This window comes from Cupressus sempervirens, chromosome 2 (assembly GCF_028749045.1).
Source record: "Cupressus sempervirens isolate cs-2001-9-10 chromosome 2, ASM2874904v1, whole genome shotgun sequence".
NCBI lineage: Eukaryota > Viridiplantae > Streptophyta > Pinopsida > Cupressales > Cupressaceae > Cupressus > Cupressus sempervirens.
The window spans coordinates 29829690-29844655 of NC_143119.1; the positions used below are offsets into that span (position 1 = coordinate 29829690).

At 34.9% G+C, this 14966-nt stretch overlaps 1 pseudogene across 1 annotated transcript; it reads right to left on the minus strand.

The window, feature by feature from the left end:
* Positions 1 to 1240: 1240 nt before the first annotated feature.
* On the minus strand, positions 1241 to 10055 carry LOC149570919 (TMV resistance protein N-like; annotated as a pseudogene). The gene is made up of 6 exons (XR_016360249.1): positions 9424 to 10055; positions 8232 to 9336; positions 2529 to 2842; positions 1777 to 2446; positions 1549 to 1691; positions 1241 to 1348 (listed from the first exon to the last, which is right to left on the minus strand). The product of XR_016360249.1 is annotated as a TMV resistance protein N-like (transcript).
* Between the last annotated feature and the right edge of the window lie 4911 nt (positions 10056 to 14966).

Sequence of the window (14966 nt, forward strand, 5' to 3'; positions counted from 1 at the left end):
ACTCATATAAAATTTATTTTAATAATATAAATCATTAGACCTTGATCGTTTATTAATAATAAAAAAAATTAAAAAATTAAAAAATCATTAAATGTATTGATTTAAAATTTAATTTTTGATAAAATAATTAATAATTTCAAAATATACTATATTATTTTTAAAATATTTTTTCTAGTAATTAGTTATTTCGAACTATTTTAACCATTTTCTACATTAAAAATTAAAAAAATAGAATTTTATATAATCAACCTATAAGAAAATATCTCTTAATTTATATTTTTCAAACTATTACATTATTATAATTTTAGTTTACATCAAATTCATTGTTTTTTTTATTTACTTATTATATCATATTTTAAATGGAGTTTTAAAAAATGAATTGAGTACTACATATTACTCTTTTTACTTCAGATTTACAAATAAAATAAAATAAAAAATTATCAAATACATTATATTACAAATAATAATATTAAATGATTTTAAATTTCAAATTTCAAGTTTTCATTAGAATATTTGATAAACTAAATTTAGAATTCAATGAATAATGTTTTAAATAATTTTAACAATTGCTTACATAATCTTAACTTCTTTAAAATTCTTTGTACGGCTTCTAAATTTATATCACATTTATTATATATTTAGTCAATTACATAAGGTATGAATTCTAGTTGTATCACAGCGCTTATTTGATGAGTAGAAGATTGACAAATTTAGTCAATTACACAAGACACGAACCCTAGTTGTATGACAGCTCTTGTTTGATAAGCAAAAGAGAAAAATTAACAAAGATTTGACAATTTCCAAACTTTAGTCAATTTCCAAACGTGAATGAGAAATTAGGAGAGCACTATCGTTGGGCAACGTCTAAACACTATTAAAACGCACCTCTTACCAAGGGGGCACTTAGTCTATTTTTCCAAACGTCCATTCCATATTCGAGAACCAATTGGGTAAGTAATTGCTGTGAAGTGACGTCGGGCCCCGCAATGAAAATGCTCTCCAAAGACTTGAGACCCGCCAAGCAGCTTCCCAGTATTGCACTCGAAAGTTTCTTACATCCCACCAATCTCAACGTTGTCAATCCTTGAAACGATTCCAACCCAGGCAAACACGTCAGATGATATGACATGCTTACGTCTAATCTACACAGACTTTTCAGTCCGGACAAGCTGCATAACCTTTCCAAACGCACACAGTCACGCGCATACAGCATCTCCACTGATTGTGGGACCGCTTTCAATTAATGAAGTTCCCATGCACCCGTCTTAATGAAGTTCCCATGCACCCGTCTTAATGAAGTTCCCACAGTCCACTCAACTTTTGGAAGCCTCCCGGAAGGCTGCGAAATCTATTATGCTCCAGATGAATTATTCTTAACGAAGGCAATTCGAATATTTCGAACGGGAGTCCACTTTCAGACAGTTGGCAATAGTTCGAAAATGTAGTGATTTTCTTTCAAATTTTTTTGTTGTTTTACTATGCAGATGATGAAGATCAGAAATTTTCAGAAAAATCTATATATTTTCTATTTTTAAAAAAATGATTAACTGTACAGTTTGGATAATCGTCAGAGCCGTCATCAAATAAGTACTTGCTGGGAAGTGACGCCGGCCCCGCAATGAAAATGCTCTCAAAAGACGAGTAGAGTTGAGACCAGCCAAGCAGCTTCCGAACGTTGCGCTGGAAAGTTTCTAACATCCCATCAATTTCAACGTTGCCAATCTTTGCAATGATTCCAAGCCAGGCAGACCCGTCCGCTGACATGACTACACAGACTTTCCAGTCCCGACAAGCAGCATAATTTCTCTGTAAAAGTCACTCTCATGCAGCCTGTCTGAATTCGGTAAGCTTGGTGCACCCGTCCGTCCAGACGCGGGCAGTCGCGGGCAAACAGCATCTGCAGCGATGGCGGGACACGTGGCAGAAGGGAGAGCTCGCTGCAGCCGTCCAAACGAATCTCCCAAAGTGCGCTCGACTTTTCTAAGCCGCCAGAGAGACTCCGAAATCCGTTATGCAGTCCGAAATCGAATGTTCCGTCTGGCAGTCCCTGGTCCCACAGTTGACAGTAGCCCGCATCCAGATAACACAACGCTTTTAGGCCGCCAATTGTGTCCGGTAGCTGTCTAAGTTCACTATTGTGATGTATGTCTAGTCTTACTAAACTTGTCAGATTGCCAAAACTAGCTGGAAGATTGCGCAAATTCTTACAGCGAGACAGATTCAGCTGTTTCAGAGTTGAAAGCTTGCCGAAATCATCTGGCAGAGAAGAGACACCACAGCCTTCCATGTTGAGAGAAACTAAGCTGCCGAAGTTTCCCTCCGTATCGGGCAAACTTCTCAGTGAGTGGCAATTTTGCAAGTCCAGGATCTGCAACTGGGTATAGATTATTTTAGCAGGAAGCTTCTCCAGGGATGCACATCCTCTCAAAATGAGCACTTTCAGTCTCTGAGGACATATATGCTCATGAAACATCATGACATGCATAAATTGAAAACCGTAAGTAATGTACACTAAAGGAATCTCTGACAAGATAACAAGGACTTACATTTGATTGTTCATCTGTTTCCTAGTCCCAGAGATGAGTTATCTGACTGTCGATCACCTCCAGAATAACAAGCTTGTTCAGGTTCATTCCCGTTGGTAGCCGTTTTGATGAACATCTCCTCCATCTTATAGCCATCTCAAATCGTTAAAGTAGCCTGGCTCAGGAAAATGTCCATCTGTCACAACATCTGCAAGCCAAAGCAGCCTCAAGTCGTAGAACGACATGAACATGTCTGCTTTCAATGTCTTCCTCTCCTTGGGCTCGTAGCGAAGATAACGCGCTCTCATGGCCTTTCCCTAATTGATTCCATATAAGAGCACACATATATGTTAGAAACAGTCAAATCCACATCACCTGCTGTTAACAACCGATTAGAAACAGATTTCCTGTCAATTGTAATGGATAGAAATGACCTTCTTGATACTAGGTTATACAACCTTATCACCTTATCCTCTAGAATCATCTTCTCATCTCATGGGCTCTCTATATATAGAGGCCATTGCATAGCCTTGTAGCAATCAGTTTGATGAATAAAATTTGCTTCTCTCTTAAGTGTTTATTTCTATTTTTTCCATTGCCAAGTATTTGTGCTTATTTCAGATCTTAGTAAATCTTAGATCTCTTATTTTTATCATGGTATCAGAGCAAAGTTTAGCCAAGTTCAGTTGGAGATTTATTTAGAAGTTCAGCTAGAAATATTGCTAGAGGGTTTTGTTAAAGGAATATATTGCTGGAAATGGTTTGTTTGCAGGGCTGTTTTTTTTTTGAGTGATATTTGGTTGCAGGGCTGATTTTTTTGCTAACATGGGTTCTTCAAATGAAGTTTTGCCTATCTTTGATGAAAGTGGTTTTGCAGATTGGAAGATTGCAGTCAATAATGCTCTAAGAGAGAAGGCTTTATGGAGTATAGTAAATAAAGAAATTGGGGAACCTCAACAAACTGATAAAGAAAAGGAGTTGTAGAAATGTAAGTTGGAGCAAGCTAGACGTATTATTGGTAAAGCTTTGAGCCCCAATCTAAATAGAAAATTTGTTAATATTGATAACCCAATAGAGCTGTGGGAGACTTTAGAAAAAGATTATAAAGATGCAGACATGGCTAACACGTTTAGTGTAGAAGAAAAATTGATGAATTTAGATCCATCTTATTTTGAAAAAATGTCTAATTACTTCAATGAAGTTACTTTTTTAAATACTCAGCTAAAAAAAATAGGTGTTGAATATGCAAAAAAGGATTTTCAGTTGATTGCAATGGTTGAAAGTAAGCTTTCCCAGCCATATAAAGTTTTTAAGGAATCAAAGAAAAGAGTTCTTCAACTAAATCCCAATACCCCCCAGCAAACTTTTGATCAATTTTGCAAATCTGTTTTAGATGAAGAAGTTCAGCTTATTAAAGAAGGGCATATTAAGAAGAATCATGCATATATAGCCAAAAGTAAATATTTTACAAATGATGGAAAAAAGAATTGGAAAGGAAATAATAAATTTTGAAATCATGAAAGTTCTAATCATTTTTCTAGAAATGATGGTGCAGAAAAGCAAGCTGGAAGAAAGCCTTTTATTTGCAGGTATTGTGGAGGTGAGAATCACATAGAGAAGTTTTGTTTGAAGAAGAGGGACAATGAAAGGCAGAAATATAAGCTCAAGTAAGAAAGATTTAAGGATGGAAAAAAGGATAATCATAGTTTCGTTGCTATCTCTTTAAAAAGGCAAGAGAAATCAAATGAGGAGGTAATTGCTACACCCAAAAGTAAATCTAGTGTTAAAGGGGGATACTTTGCTTCAGATTCTAATAAAGAATAGATTTTAGATTCGGGGGCATCATCTCACATGACTGGGGATAGATCTTTGTTTATTGATTTTTATAAAGGGAAGAATTCAGATCAAGAAATTTCTATTGGTAATAAAACGAAACTTCCAGTTTTAGGAACAGGAAATGTTAATGTAACACATGGGTCTTTGAAAAATGTTTTATTGGTTAAAAGATTGGGGGTGAAACTTATTTCAGTATACAAAATAGTTCAAGCTGGATATGAGTTTGTTGTCAATGCTGATCAAGTTATTGTTAGAGAGAGAAAAGACCCAAGCAATATAATTGCTATTGGTAGAGTTGATCATGAAGAGAATCTATTTAAATTTGTGGGGTTTTTTGATGATAAATATACACTCTCTCATGCTTTTATTGCTCAAACTGATTATATGTCACAACTTTGGCATGCTAGACTTGGACATTTAAATTATAAAAAATTACAAGATATGGTTAGAATAGATATGGTTAGAGGATTAACAAAAATTTCAGCTTGTGAAGGTGTGTGTGAAGGTTGTGTGTTAGGGAAACATCATCGAGATCCTTTTGATTCAGGTAAAGCATGGAGAGCTAATCATCCATTGCAACTTATTCATAGCGATTTATGTGAACTAGGATATCCTTCATTTTCAGGTGCTAGGTACCTTCTCACTTTTATTGTTGATTATAGTAGGAGAGTATGGGTTTATTTTCTTGAAAGGAAAAAAGAAGTGTTTGAAGTATTTCCAAAGTTTAAGGCATTAGTTGAAAATCAAAGTGGCAAAACAATTAAATGCTTAAGGACAGATAATGGGGGTGAATATTGCAATTATGCTTTTGAGTCATTTTGTGAAAATTATGGTATTAAGGTGCAAAGAACAGTTCCTTATACTCCTCAACAAAATGGGGTGGCTGAATGAATGAATAGAACTCTTTTAGAAATGGCTCGTTGTACGTTGCATTTTAAAAGTTTGCATAATAAATTTTGGAGTTTGGCTATTTCTTGTGCTGCACATATTATAAATAGAATCCCAACCAAAGCTCTCACAAATATCACCCCTAAAGAAGCATGGAGTGGTAAGAAACCTCACATTGGATATTTTAAAGTATTATCACAATACAAAGGAGTAGCTGAACTTTGTGCAAAACCAAGCTCAAATAAAAGGTTACAAATCCAAACTGCTTCCTTTTCAGCTTCTTTTGTTGCTCTATATTCTACTTCACATGAGGACAATGATGTAGTAGTTTTTTTTTTGCTGCTCCATGTAATTGGACCTGACCTGAGCTGAAAATTATAACCACCAGTAGATTTTCTATCATCTATGTCACCTCCCCAGTTTGAATCTGTGAAGCCAGTCAAAGAAATTGAAGACTTGTAACTATAATGAATGTCATAGTAAACGGTGCCACGAATGTATCGTAAAATTCTTTTGGCAACCAACCAATGAGTTTCTTTTGGTTCCTGCATAAATCTAGATACCAAATTGACTGCAAAACAAATGTCTGGTCTAGACTGTGTTAGATAAACCAAGCTACCAACAAGCTGTCTATATAAAGTAGCATCCACCTTCTTGAAAATACATTCTTTAGTAAGCTTAATTCCAAATTGAAAAGGAGTAGGGGCTGGCTTACATTCAAGCATGTTAAATTTATCTAAAAGATCCAAAGCATAATTTGCTTGAGAGATAAATAACCCATCATGAAGTCTACTAATTTGCAAGCCAAGAAAATAATTCAGTTCACCCAAATCACTCATATGAAATGCCCCTTTAAGATCTGATTTGAAATCACTAATTAACCCAATATTTGGTCCAACTATGAGTAAATCATCCACATAAACTGCAACAAGAATAATTTCATTTTGCACTCTCTTCACATAAAGATTTGGATTTGATTTGCATTTTTGAAATCCATGAAGTTGAAAATACCTATCAATCTTCTCATTCCATGCTCTTGGTGCTTGTTTAAGCCCATAAAGTGACTTCTTTAATCTACAAACAAGATTAGAATGTTGCTGATCTACAAAACCTGGTGGCTGATCCATATATATTTCTTCATATAAATCTCCATTTAAGAAAGCATTTTTTACATCCATTTGATGAATATGCCACCCAAGACTTGCAGCCAAAGAAGGAATAATTCTAACTGTATTCATTTTAATGATAGGAGAAAAAGTTTCTTCATAATCAACACCCTCTTTTTGATTAAATCTCTTAGCAACCAATCTAGCTTTAAATTTTTCTATAGCACCATCTGATTTAAATTTTGTTTTATAAACTCATTTACAACCAATGACATTCTTACCTTTGAGAAGTTGCACAAGTTCCCAAGTTTTATTTTTCACCAAAGCATCATATTCTTTTTCCATAGCTTGCTCCCATTCTTTCTTCCCTCTAGCTTCTTCATATGATCTTGGGTCATTTACTTGTAATACTTTGGCCATGAGAGCACTACCATTCCTCCTTTGGATCTTTGAGCCTTGCCTATATATTTCTTCAACACTCCTTGTCTTTTGGGTAGCTGAAAAGTTATCTTCTTCATCATTACTACCTGCAAAAAATGTCTGATTACAAGCATTAGTTGTGTTGTTTTCATTAGTATTTTCATCATTTGTAGAAGTGCACAACTCATCCTCATCAATGTAGTCTCCATTTCCTCCTAAAATATTTGAAAAATGAGAAGCATTTGGTGTTGTAGAGTGAGAAGGAGTGGCTATACGTTGTGAATGCTCATCAAACTTCACATCTCTACTAACAAAGACCTTGTTTGTTGTCAAATCATATAACCTATAAGCCTTTGATTCTTCACTATAACCCATAAACAAACACTTGTGACTCTTTGGTTCTAACTTTTCCCTATGTGCATAGGAATGTGTGCCCAAGCAATACACCCAAATACTTTAAAATATCCAATGTGAGGTTTCTTACCACTCCATGCTTCTTCAGGGGTGATATTTGTGAGAGCTTTGGTGGGGATTCTATTTTGAAATCATGAAGGTTCTAATCATTTTTCTAAAAATGATGGTGCAAAAAAGCAAGCTGGAAGAAAGCCTTTCATTTGAGCTTGGTTTTGCACAAAGTTCAGCTACTCCTTTGTATTGTGATAATCAAAGTGCTATTCAAGTTGCAAATAATCCTGTTTTTCATGCTAAAACAAAACACATTGAGATTGATGTTCACTATATTCAGGATCTTGTTCAAGCAAATTTTGTTAACCTTCTCTTTTGTCCAAGTGAAGACCAAGCAACAGATATATTTACTAAAAGTATGCTTGAGGCCAAATTTCTGAAACTATGGGGCATGCTAGGTATGATTGAGGTGAACATTAAGGAGGGATAGTCATATCATGTTCCCCTCTCTTTCTTTTTTTGTAAATAGGTACCTAACAAGGCTTAATGCCAGGACTTATTCTATCTATATTTTTTGTTGTAATTTCTCCCACACATTATCATTAGTGGTAGAAATTAAGAGAGGATGTTAGAAACAGTCAAATCCACATCACCTACTGTTAACAACCGATTAGACACAGATTGCCTGTCAATTCCTATAAATTTGGTAATGGATAGAAATGACCTCCTTAATACTAGGCCATACAACCTTATCACCTTATCCTCTAGAATCATCTTCTCATCTCATGGGCTCTCTATATATAAAGGCCATTGCATAGCCTTGTAGCAGTCAGTTTGATGAATAAAATTTGCTTCTCTCTCAAGTGTTTATTTCTATTTTTTCCATTGCCAAGTATTTGTGCTTATTTCAGATCTTAGTAAATCTTAGATCTCTTATTTTTATCAATATATAACTCATTTCCACTGACACAAACAAAAAATAGCCATACATAGTTTATGTTCGACATGACATACTCAAAAAATACTAGGTAGTAAAGAAATAGCTAACTACCAGTGATTGATTCATCAGAGAATGCACGGATTCCTCATCGAATAGTCTTGTGCGTTTATGGAGCTTTGGACTCGTTTCATTTGCCAGATTTCTGCCCAAATCTTTAAGGCAGCTATGGATCATCAATTCGTTACTTAAACCCAAGTTGACCAAGGACTTTTGCAAGAGATGTTTGAGAGAAGCTTGACAACTACTCCCTTTCAGGTCTGTCCAAAAGATCATGACAATTTCTTTCTCCCTTCCTGTGAGAAAACAATCGACATCCGGAAACATTTCCTTCTCAAAGGGATCAAGGGTATCATAGGATGCTTTAAGTATGTTTTGCAAGCTGGGCTCAAAGTTTATCTTGTCTGCCACACCTTTCCATTCATTTCTATCTCCCACACCAGCCAGGGCTTTCCCAGCAAGTTGAAGGTCAAGAGGGAGACCTCCACAGGCATTGACAATATCATTGCTCAGACTTTGTAGCTCTGGAGCTGGACAGCTTGAACTGGGGAACGCATAGAATTTAAATAACTGCATTGCATATTCGTGAGGAAGTCCCCTCACCTCGTGCTTTTCATCAACATTCGCCAGTTTTAGAATATGCTGATTCTGAGATGTGATGAGCAAACAACTACCTTCCCCTAAGTCAGTGTAATTTCCTCCAAGAACTTCCAACTGCTCCAAACTTTGAATGTCATCCAGCAGGAGGAGAATCTTCTTACCCTTGAGGTAGTCTTGCAGGAAAGCTTTGCCTTCATCAACGCGCCCTACTTCGCCTCTGAATGTTGATACATCTCTGAGCATCTGGGTCTGCAGATTTACAAGACCATTTTCCCCATCACATCTTTCTCCCACACCCAGTAAGAAGCAATGCAATTCAAACCGGGAGTACAAGAGTTGTTTGTAAACAACCATTGCCAGGGTCGTTTTACCCATCCCTTCCATCCCGTGTATACCAACTTTCATAATCTTCTTCTGATGATCCCCTGCGTTTAGTAAATTCAAGATATCCTCCGCTCGCCAGTCTAAATCAAAGCATTTCGGAATGTCCAGACACACCTTCTCCGAAAGTAAGATGCTCACAACTTCCTTTATAACTTCTTTGATCACAATTTCCTCCCTGAAAATGGGGAAACAGCTAATATCAATGGTATAGTTTACACAATTGAAAAAGAGAAAATAAATCAATTTAGCGAAGACCAATTACCCGGAACTTTCTTTGTATGACCAGCCAGGTAATCCACCAACACGCTCTAATGTTCCTTTCAACTCACTAATATCTTCAGGGCTGAATGTTTTCTGAAGTTCATGATACTCGAAATCTTTTGTATACATGGCTCCATCTGGGTTACTAACCTGTGAAGGAGAAACGCCGTTAAACAGAGGGATGATTCTCTTTCTACACTTTTCCATAAACCATACCTCCCTCAGGCACCATTTCGAAAAGGCAAAGTTTTTGGAGAAAATAGGAATACAGATTCTGCTTGACTGGATGCCTTGAACCAAAGAAGACGGAATATAATCACCCTTCTCTAAGCTTTTACTGTCTAAGAAGGTGAGGATGCCCACTTTATCAAGAGCAGAGTGAAATCGAGTAGCAAAACCTCGGCTGTCAGGGCCGCGAAAGCTCAAGAAAACATCACGATCATGTGTATTGTTAGTAGTAGTACAGAGATCGGCTGAAAACCAGTTGGAGAGGCCCGACATGTTGCCTCTGCAACTTTTCTGTAAAATGAAAACTAATGAACTCCCGAAAGGATAGATTGGGATCCGTTTATGTTTGAGATCGTTTTGTACAGATTATTTATGTACATATCCCAATATAGCTTATAAAAAAAAGCATCAAATTCAGGTTTATGTCCATATCTTTTTTGCTCTACGTAGGTTCTTATGTCAGTATAGTATAATGTAAACTGTATGTTTATTCTAGTGGGGATTAGATTGTATGTTATCAGATTCGAACACTGCACATTGGGCTTCGAAGGCATAGCTCTAAACATGTTAATTATTCAGCCCAAATCACTCTCAGCCGCCTTCAAAATTGACAGGACAGTGGGGCCAACAACTGTCCTTAATTTTGTGATTCAAGCAAGGCCGTACGATGAATAGCCAAATCAAATCAAATCAAATGTCTATTACTCCGTCTTATTTTGCTTACCTTTATCTCAGCCCCCTTAAAAAATACTCTACTTTTACAGGTTGGGGCGGCACTGGCTAAATAGCCACGAAATTGCACCGGCTAATCAGCCAGTCCCGTTACTGTCTCCGTCTCTGTCTCGCAAGTTTGAAATTATGGTGCCCGTGCATGTGCTAATTCCTTCCCTGTCCGCACTGTCAGACGACCCGTGTTGTCAGTGTCCTTGCTTGGAAGACATGCTGAGCATCGTCTGCCAGTGCCGCCAAATTTGGATTATGCAACAATGAATTTTTGACCACATTACGGTCCATTTTAATCATTTAAATTGATCAAACTTTTTAAAATAATGTTGTTATTATCACGTATTGGTCTAAGTTGTATTTAAAGAGTGCTTATTTTAAGGTGTTTGATAAAATTAAATAAATGTTTAATTTTTTTATGTATATTAATTAAATATATTTAAATGGAAGTACAAAATAGATTTATGTAGATCAAAAGATTATGTTAATTTGGCATTTTAATTTTAGAATGATTTTATATTGTTTTAATTCATTTTTCCATTTTTACTCTAAATTTAATTACATTTTTTAATATATAATAAATCAAAGATAAACATCATTTTGGATTAATAGCACATTATATAAATTTAATAGATTACATTATAAGTTCAAAAATAAAGAGTGTAGATAATTGGCAACATAGAATAAATAAATATTAAAATCAGTCATTTTTATTTTTATTTCAAAAAAATTAATTTTACTTAATCAACAAAACAAAATAATAACATTAAATAAATACTTTCATTTACTTGTTTACAAAAGCATAGTTCCACCTTTAAAAGGTAATAAACACTATATATATATATATATATAAAACTCTCACACACAATCAAACCTTGCATACAACTTCTACTCCCACACAATTATGTTATGAACCAAGTTGTCACCTTCTTTTCTCATCTTCTTTTTGTAGCATTGAGAGGAATTCTCTAAATGATAATCAAACGTTATAATTATAATATTAAAATAAAAATATAATTATAATAATAATATAGAACTTTATAAAATATTATATTTCATTTTTTTTTTGTTTGTATATAATAAACAAGTGCCCTCGATTTAGTGTAATTGTAATTTATAATTTTAATTTCAAATGTAATTTTTTAAAAAAATGGGTAACGGGATGAGTTGAAGAATAAATATAGTCTTTTTGACTCTCACAAGAAGACTTATAATATGATAGCCAACGCTAGTAAGGATATCCCTACTTTATGTCATGTTGACTCTAATAGCTATTTGAAAATTAAATGGCCCAGTGGAATTATTTTCTCCAAGCTCAAAACTAAGAATATTTACACTGTTATCAATCACAGTGAAGAGATTATCAGTCATATTAATAATACTTGGTATGCTGATATGGATACTCCTGCCTGGAAAAAGCTTTTTGATTATCTTTGGAAAAGTTCTATTGATAATCAAAGATAATCAAATGAACCAATATTATGTTCCATTTACGAGGAATGTAAGTAAACCTAATGAACTTAAGAGAGGTACAAAAGAGAAGAGTCTGATTAACAATAGTGGCCAACTACCAACTAATATCCTTAAGCTCCTGCGAGGAAAGCAAGTTCACCATCACTTAGGAGTCAGATTCATAGATAATCTTGGGCCATCTCGGCAAACAACATTGTTCCATAGCATATAAAATGGCCTAAGCCTCCATGAGATTGTTAGTGTAGTCACCCTTATGCACTGAGAAAAATAATTTAACTTCACCAAAAATGCAACAAACCACTCCCCCAATACTAGAAGAGCCTAGATTCCCCCGGGAAGAACCATTCGTGTTAATAGGAAGAACCCATAGAAACAACAATAATAGGAAGATACCGAAGGGCCTGGATTCCCCCAGGAAGAACTATTAGAAACAACAATAGGGATGCCAAGATAAGTCAAAGGAAGAAACCCAATCTAAAATCGTAGGATATCAACAATCCTTTTCTTAATAGAATCAAGAGTGGTAAAAAAGTAAATGGAAGATTTGTGCTCATTAACTTTTTGGCTTGAAGCTGCCAAATAAATATCTAGAGTATGTCGAAAGGCTTCAGCTTCCTTGATCTTAGCAAGACCCGCACGAAAAGAATCATCAACAAATTGAAGGTGAGAAAGAGTAGGTAAACCATTACCCCACCACCACCCATGAATAGAATTCTAGGACACCTAATACTTAATGAATCTACCCAAGCCCTCAACCATGATGATGAAAAGATAGGGGGAGAGAGGATCACCCTAGTGGAGACCTCTAGAAGCATCAAATAGCTAGGAAGGTTGACCATTAAGAAGAACTGAAAAAGAGGCAAAAGTAACACAACTCACATTCGAAATCACTTAGTCAGAGTTAAAGCCAAAGGTAAGAAGAATATTCGTCAGGAAAATCCATTTAATTCTATCATAGGGCTTAGCCATATCCAACTTAATAAACATTTTTCGCTCCCTTGAACTAGCCATAGAGTGAATAGCCTCAGTAGCAATAACCACCCCATCCAAAATTTGTCTTCCAAGAAAAAAACCACCTTGTGCCTCTGAGATGATAATGGGGAGCCACTTTTTAATTCTCTCAGCAATCAACTTAGTAATGAGTTTGTAAACCACATTACATAAGGCAATTGGTCTAAAAAATTCTAGTTGATTAGCTCCCTCTCTTTTTGGAATAAGTGTCAAGAAAGTAGAATTCAATGCTTGAAGCATCTACTTGCTACAATAGGATTCCTTAACCACCTCCAACAAGTCATGATTAATGATGTTTCATAATTCCTGAAAGAACTCAACTGGATAGTCATTAGGACTCGGAGCTTTTCCCTTAGGCATGCCAAAGACCAGCTCTTCCAAAGAGATTGGTCGCATGAGAGAATCATTTATTTCCTGGGTTATTTGATCTACCACATGACTTTCAATTTTCTTGAGCAAGACATGGACTAGTGAATTAATTTTGAGAAAGACTTTACCCTACAGTTATTTGTTCACCACATGACACTTACTCTACTTCAACAATAATTGTGGCAATAAAGATGGAGGTTCTTTATGAAATATCTATAGATATTTGATATAAGAGCAGGAGTCTTAGGTTAAGAGCCAAAGACTAAGGGATATATATTCTACCAAATTCACCCAAGGCATGATCTCAACCTCATCCCTTTTCAATGTTGGAGTCACGCACTCATCGAGACTAAATTTTTGATGGGCTCTTTAAGAACCTTTCAACTTCACCTGTAAACCAAGGGCCCATTGACGCAATAATTTTTTTTTTTTTATGAAGACTACACAATAGAGTTGTTCATTCACTAAATTATATAGGTGAATTATTGGAAGGATATTTATTCCATTTTTGAAATCTTGTCTCGCAACCCTTTATTTAAAATCATTTCTTCCCCTTCCCACTTGTCTTCCTATTCTTCCATCTATGTACTCTTTTCTCACTCCCCTCACCTCCTCTCCCTCTAATAAGGCTTATGCCCATCTACAAATTTAATACTTTCTCTATGAAAAATTGAATAAGAAAGATAAATATAGGCACAAAATGTTTTAGTGCTCCTAAATGTGAAAGCAAAGAGTAAGACATATGAACTATTTGACAAAATTGTTCAAAGAAATGTACTCACATGGACAGTAAAGATTTTGTGTTTGTTGAAAATTCTTTAGAAGCTTTCAAGAAAATGCAACAGGCATAACACATGTTTTCCTCCTAGACCCTACCAAAATAGAAGCCTTGGAACATGGTATGGATGGTTGAATGGACCCTTACTTGTTTGGAACTTGATGGCATGGACTAATCATCATTATGGGTCTAAGTGATGATATAGATTTGAAAGTTTATTAATTATACTTATGGTATAATCACAAATCTATATGATATGTCTAAGGTTTTGGTATAGTGATAAATCTATACGTGATATCAAAGACAACCTAGATTCAATTCCTCTTTATGTCAACAAGTGCAGGTTTGGGTACAATGAGAAATCTATATTTGATATGAACAACAGAACCCAAATTCAATTCCCTTGAATTATATGAAAGAGTATTGGACAAACTGTCACATCTTCTGAGTTGATCTTGTAAGTTACTCCAATTTTACATTTAAGGGATGCTGCTAATTGATAGTCCATTTCTGTACATTTTATACATCCTACGAAAATAGAACTTTACAGAAAAGTTGAAATGTTAACTTAAAAACTTCAACATAAAATTTATATTCTCACATTTTAAATTTAATATTCTGAAATATTATTGGGAAATTAATATATTTAAAGTATATAACAAATGCCATGTATTATAAGCATATTTAAGATGTGATTTTCTATATGAATGTTATAACAAGAGCATATATGTAGGTTAATATGTATATACACTTTATATCGTGTGATTAATACTTATATAATTAGATCATGTAATTGTAATCCCTCTAATTAGATCTAGGCAACCTTCAGTTAGCATGATATGTAGAAAGAAGTGGATCAAATCAAGTTTTATATGTTGAATAATATAAGAGAAGGATTTTATGTTATAGATTTGTATAGGGTACATGTAGTGGATTAAAGACTCCTCAAAAGTGGGATAAGA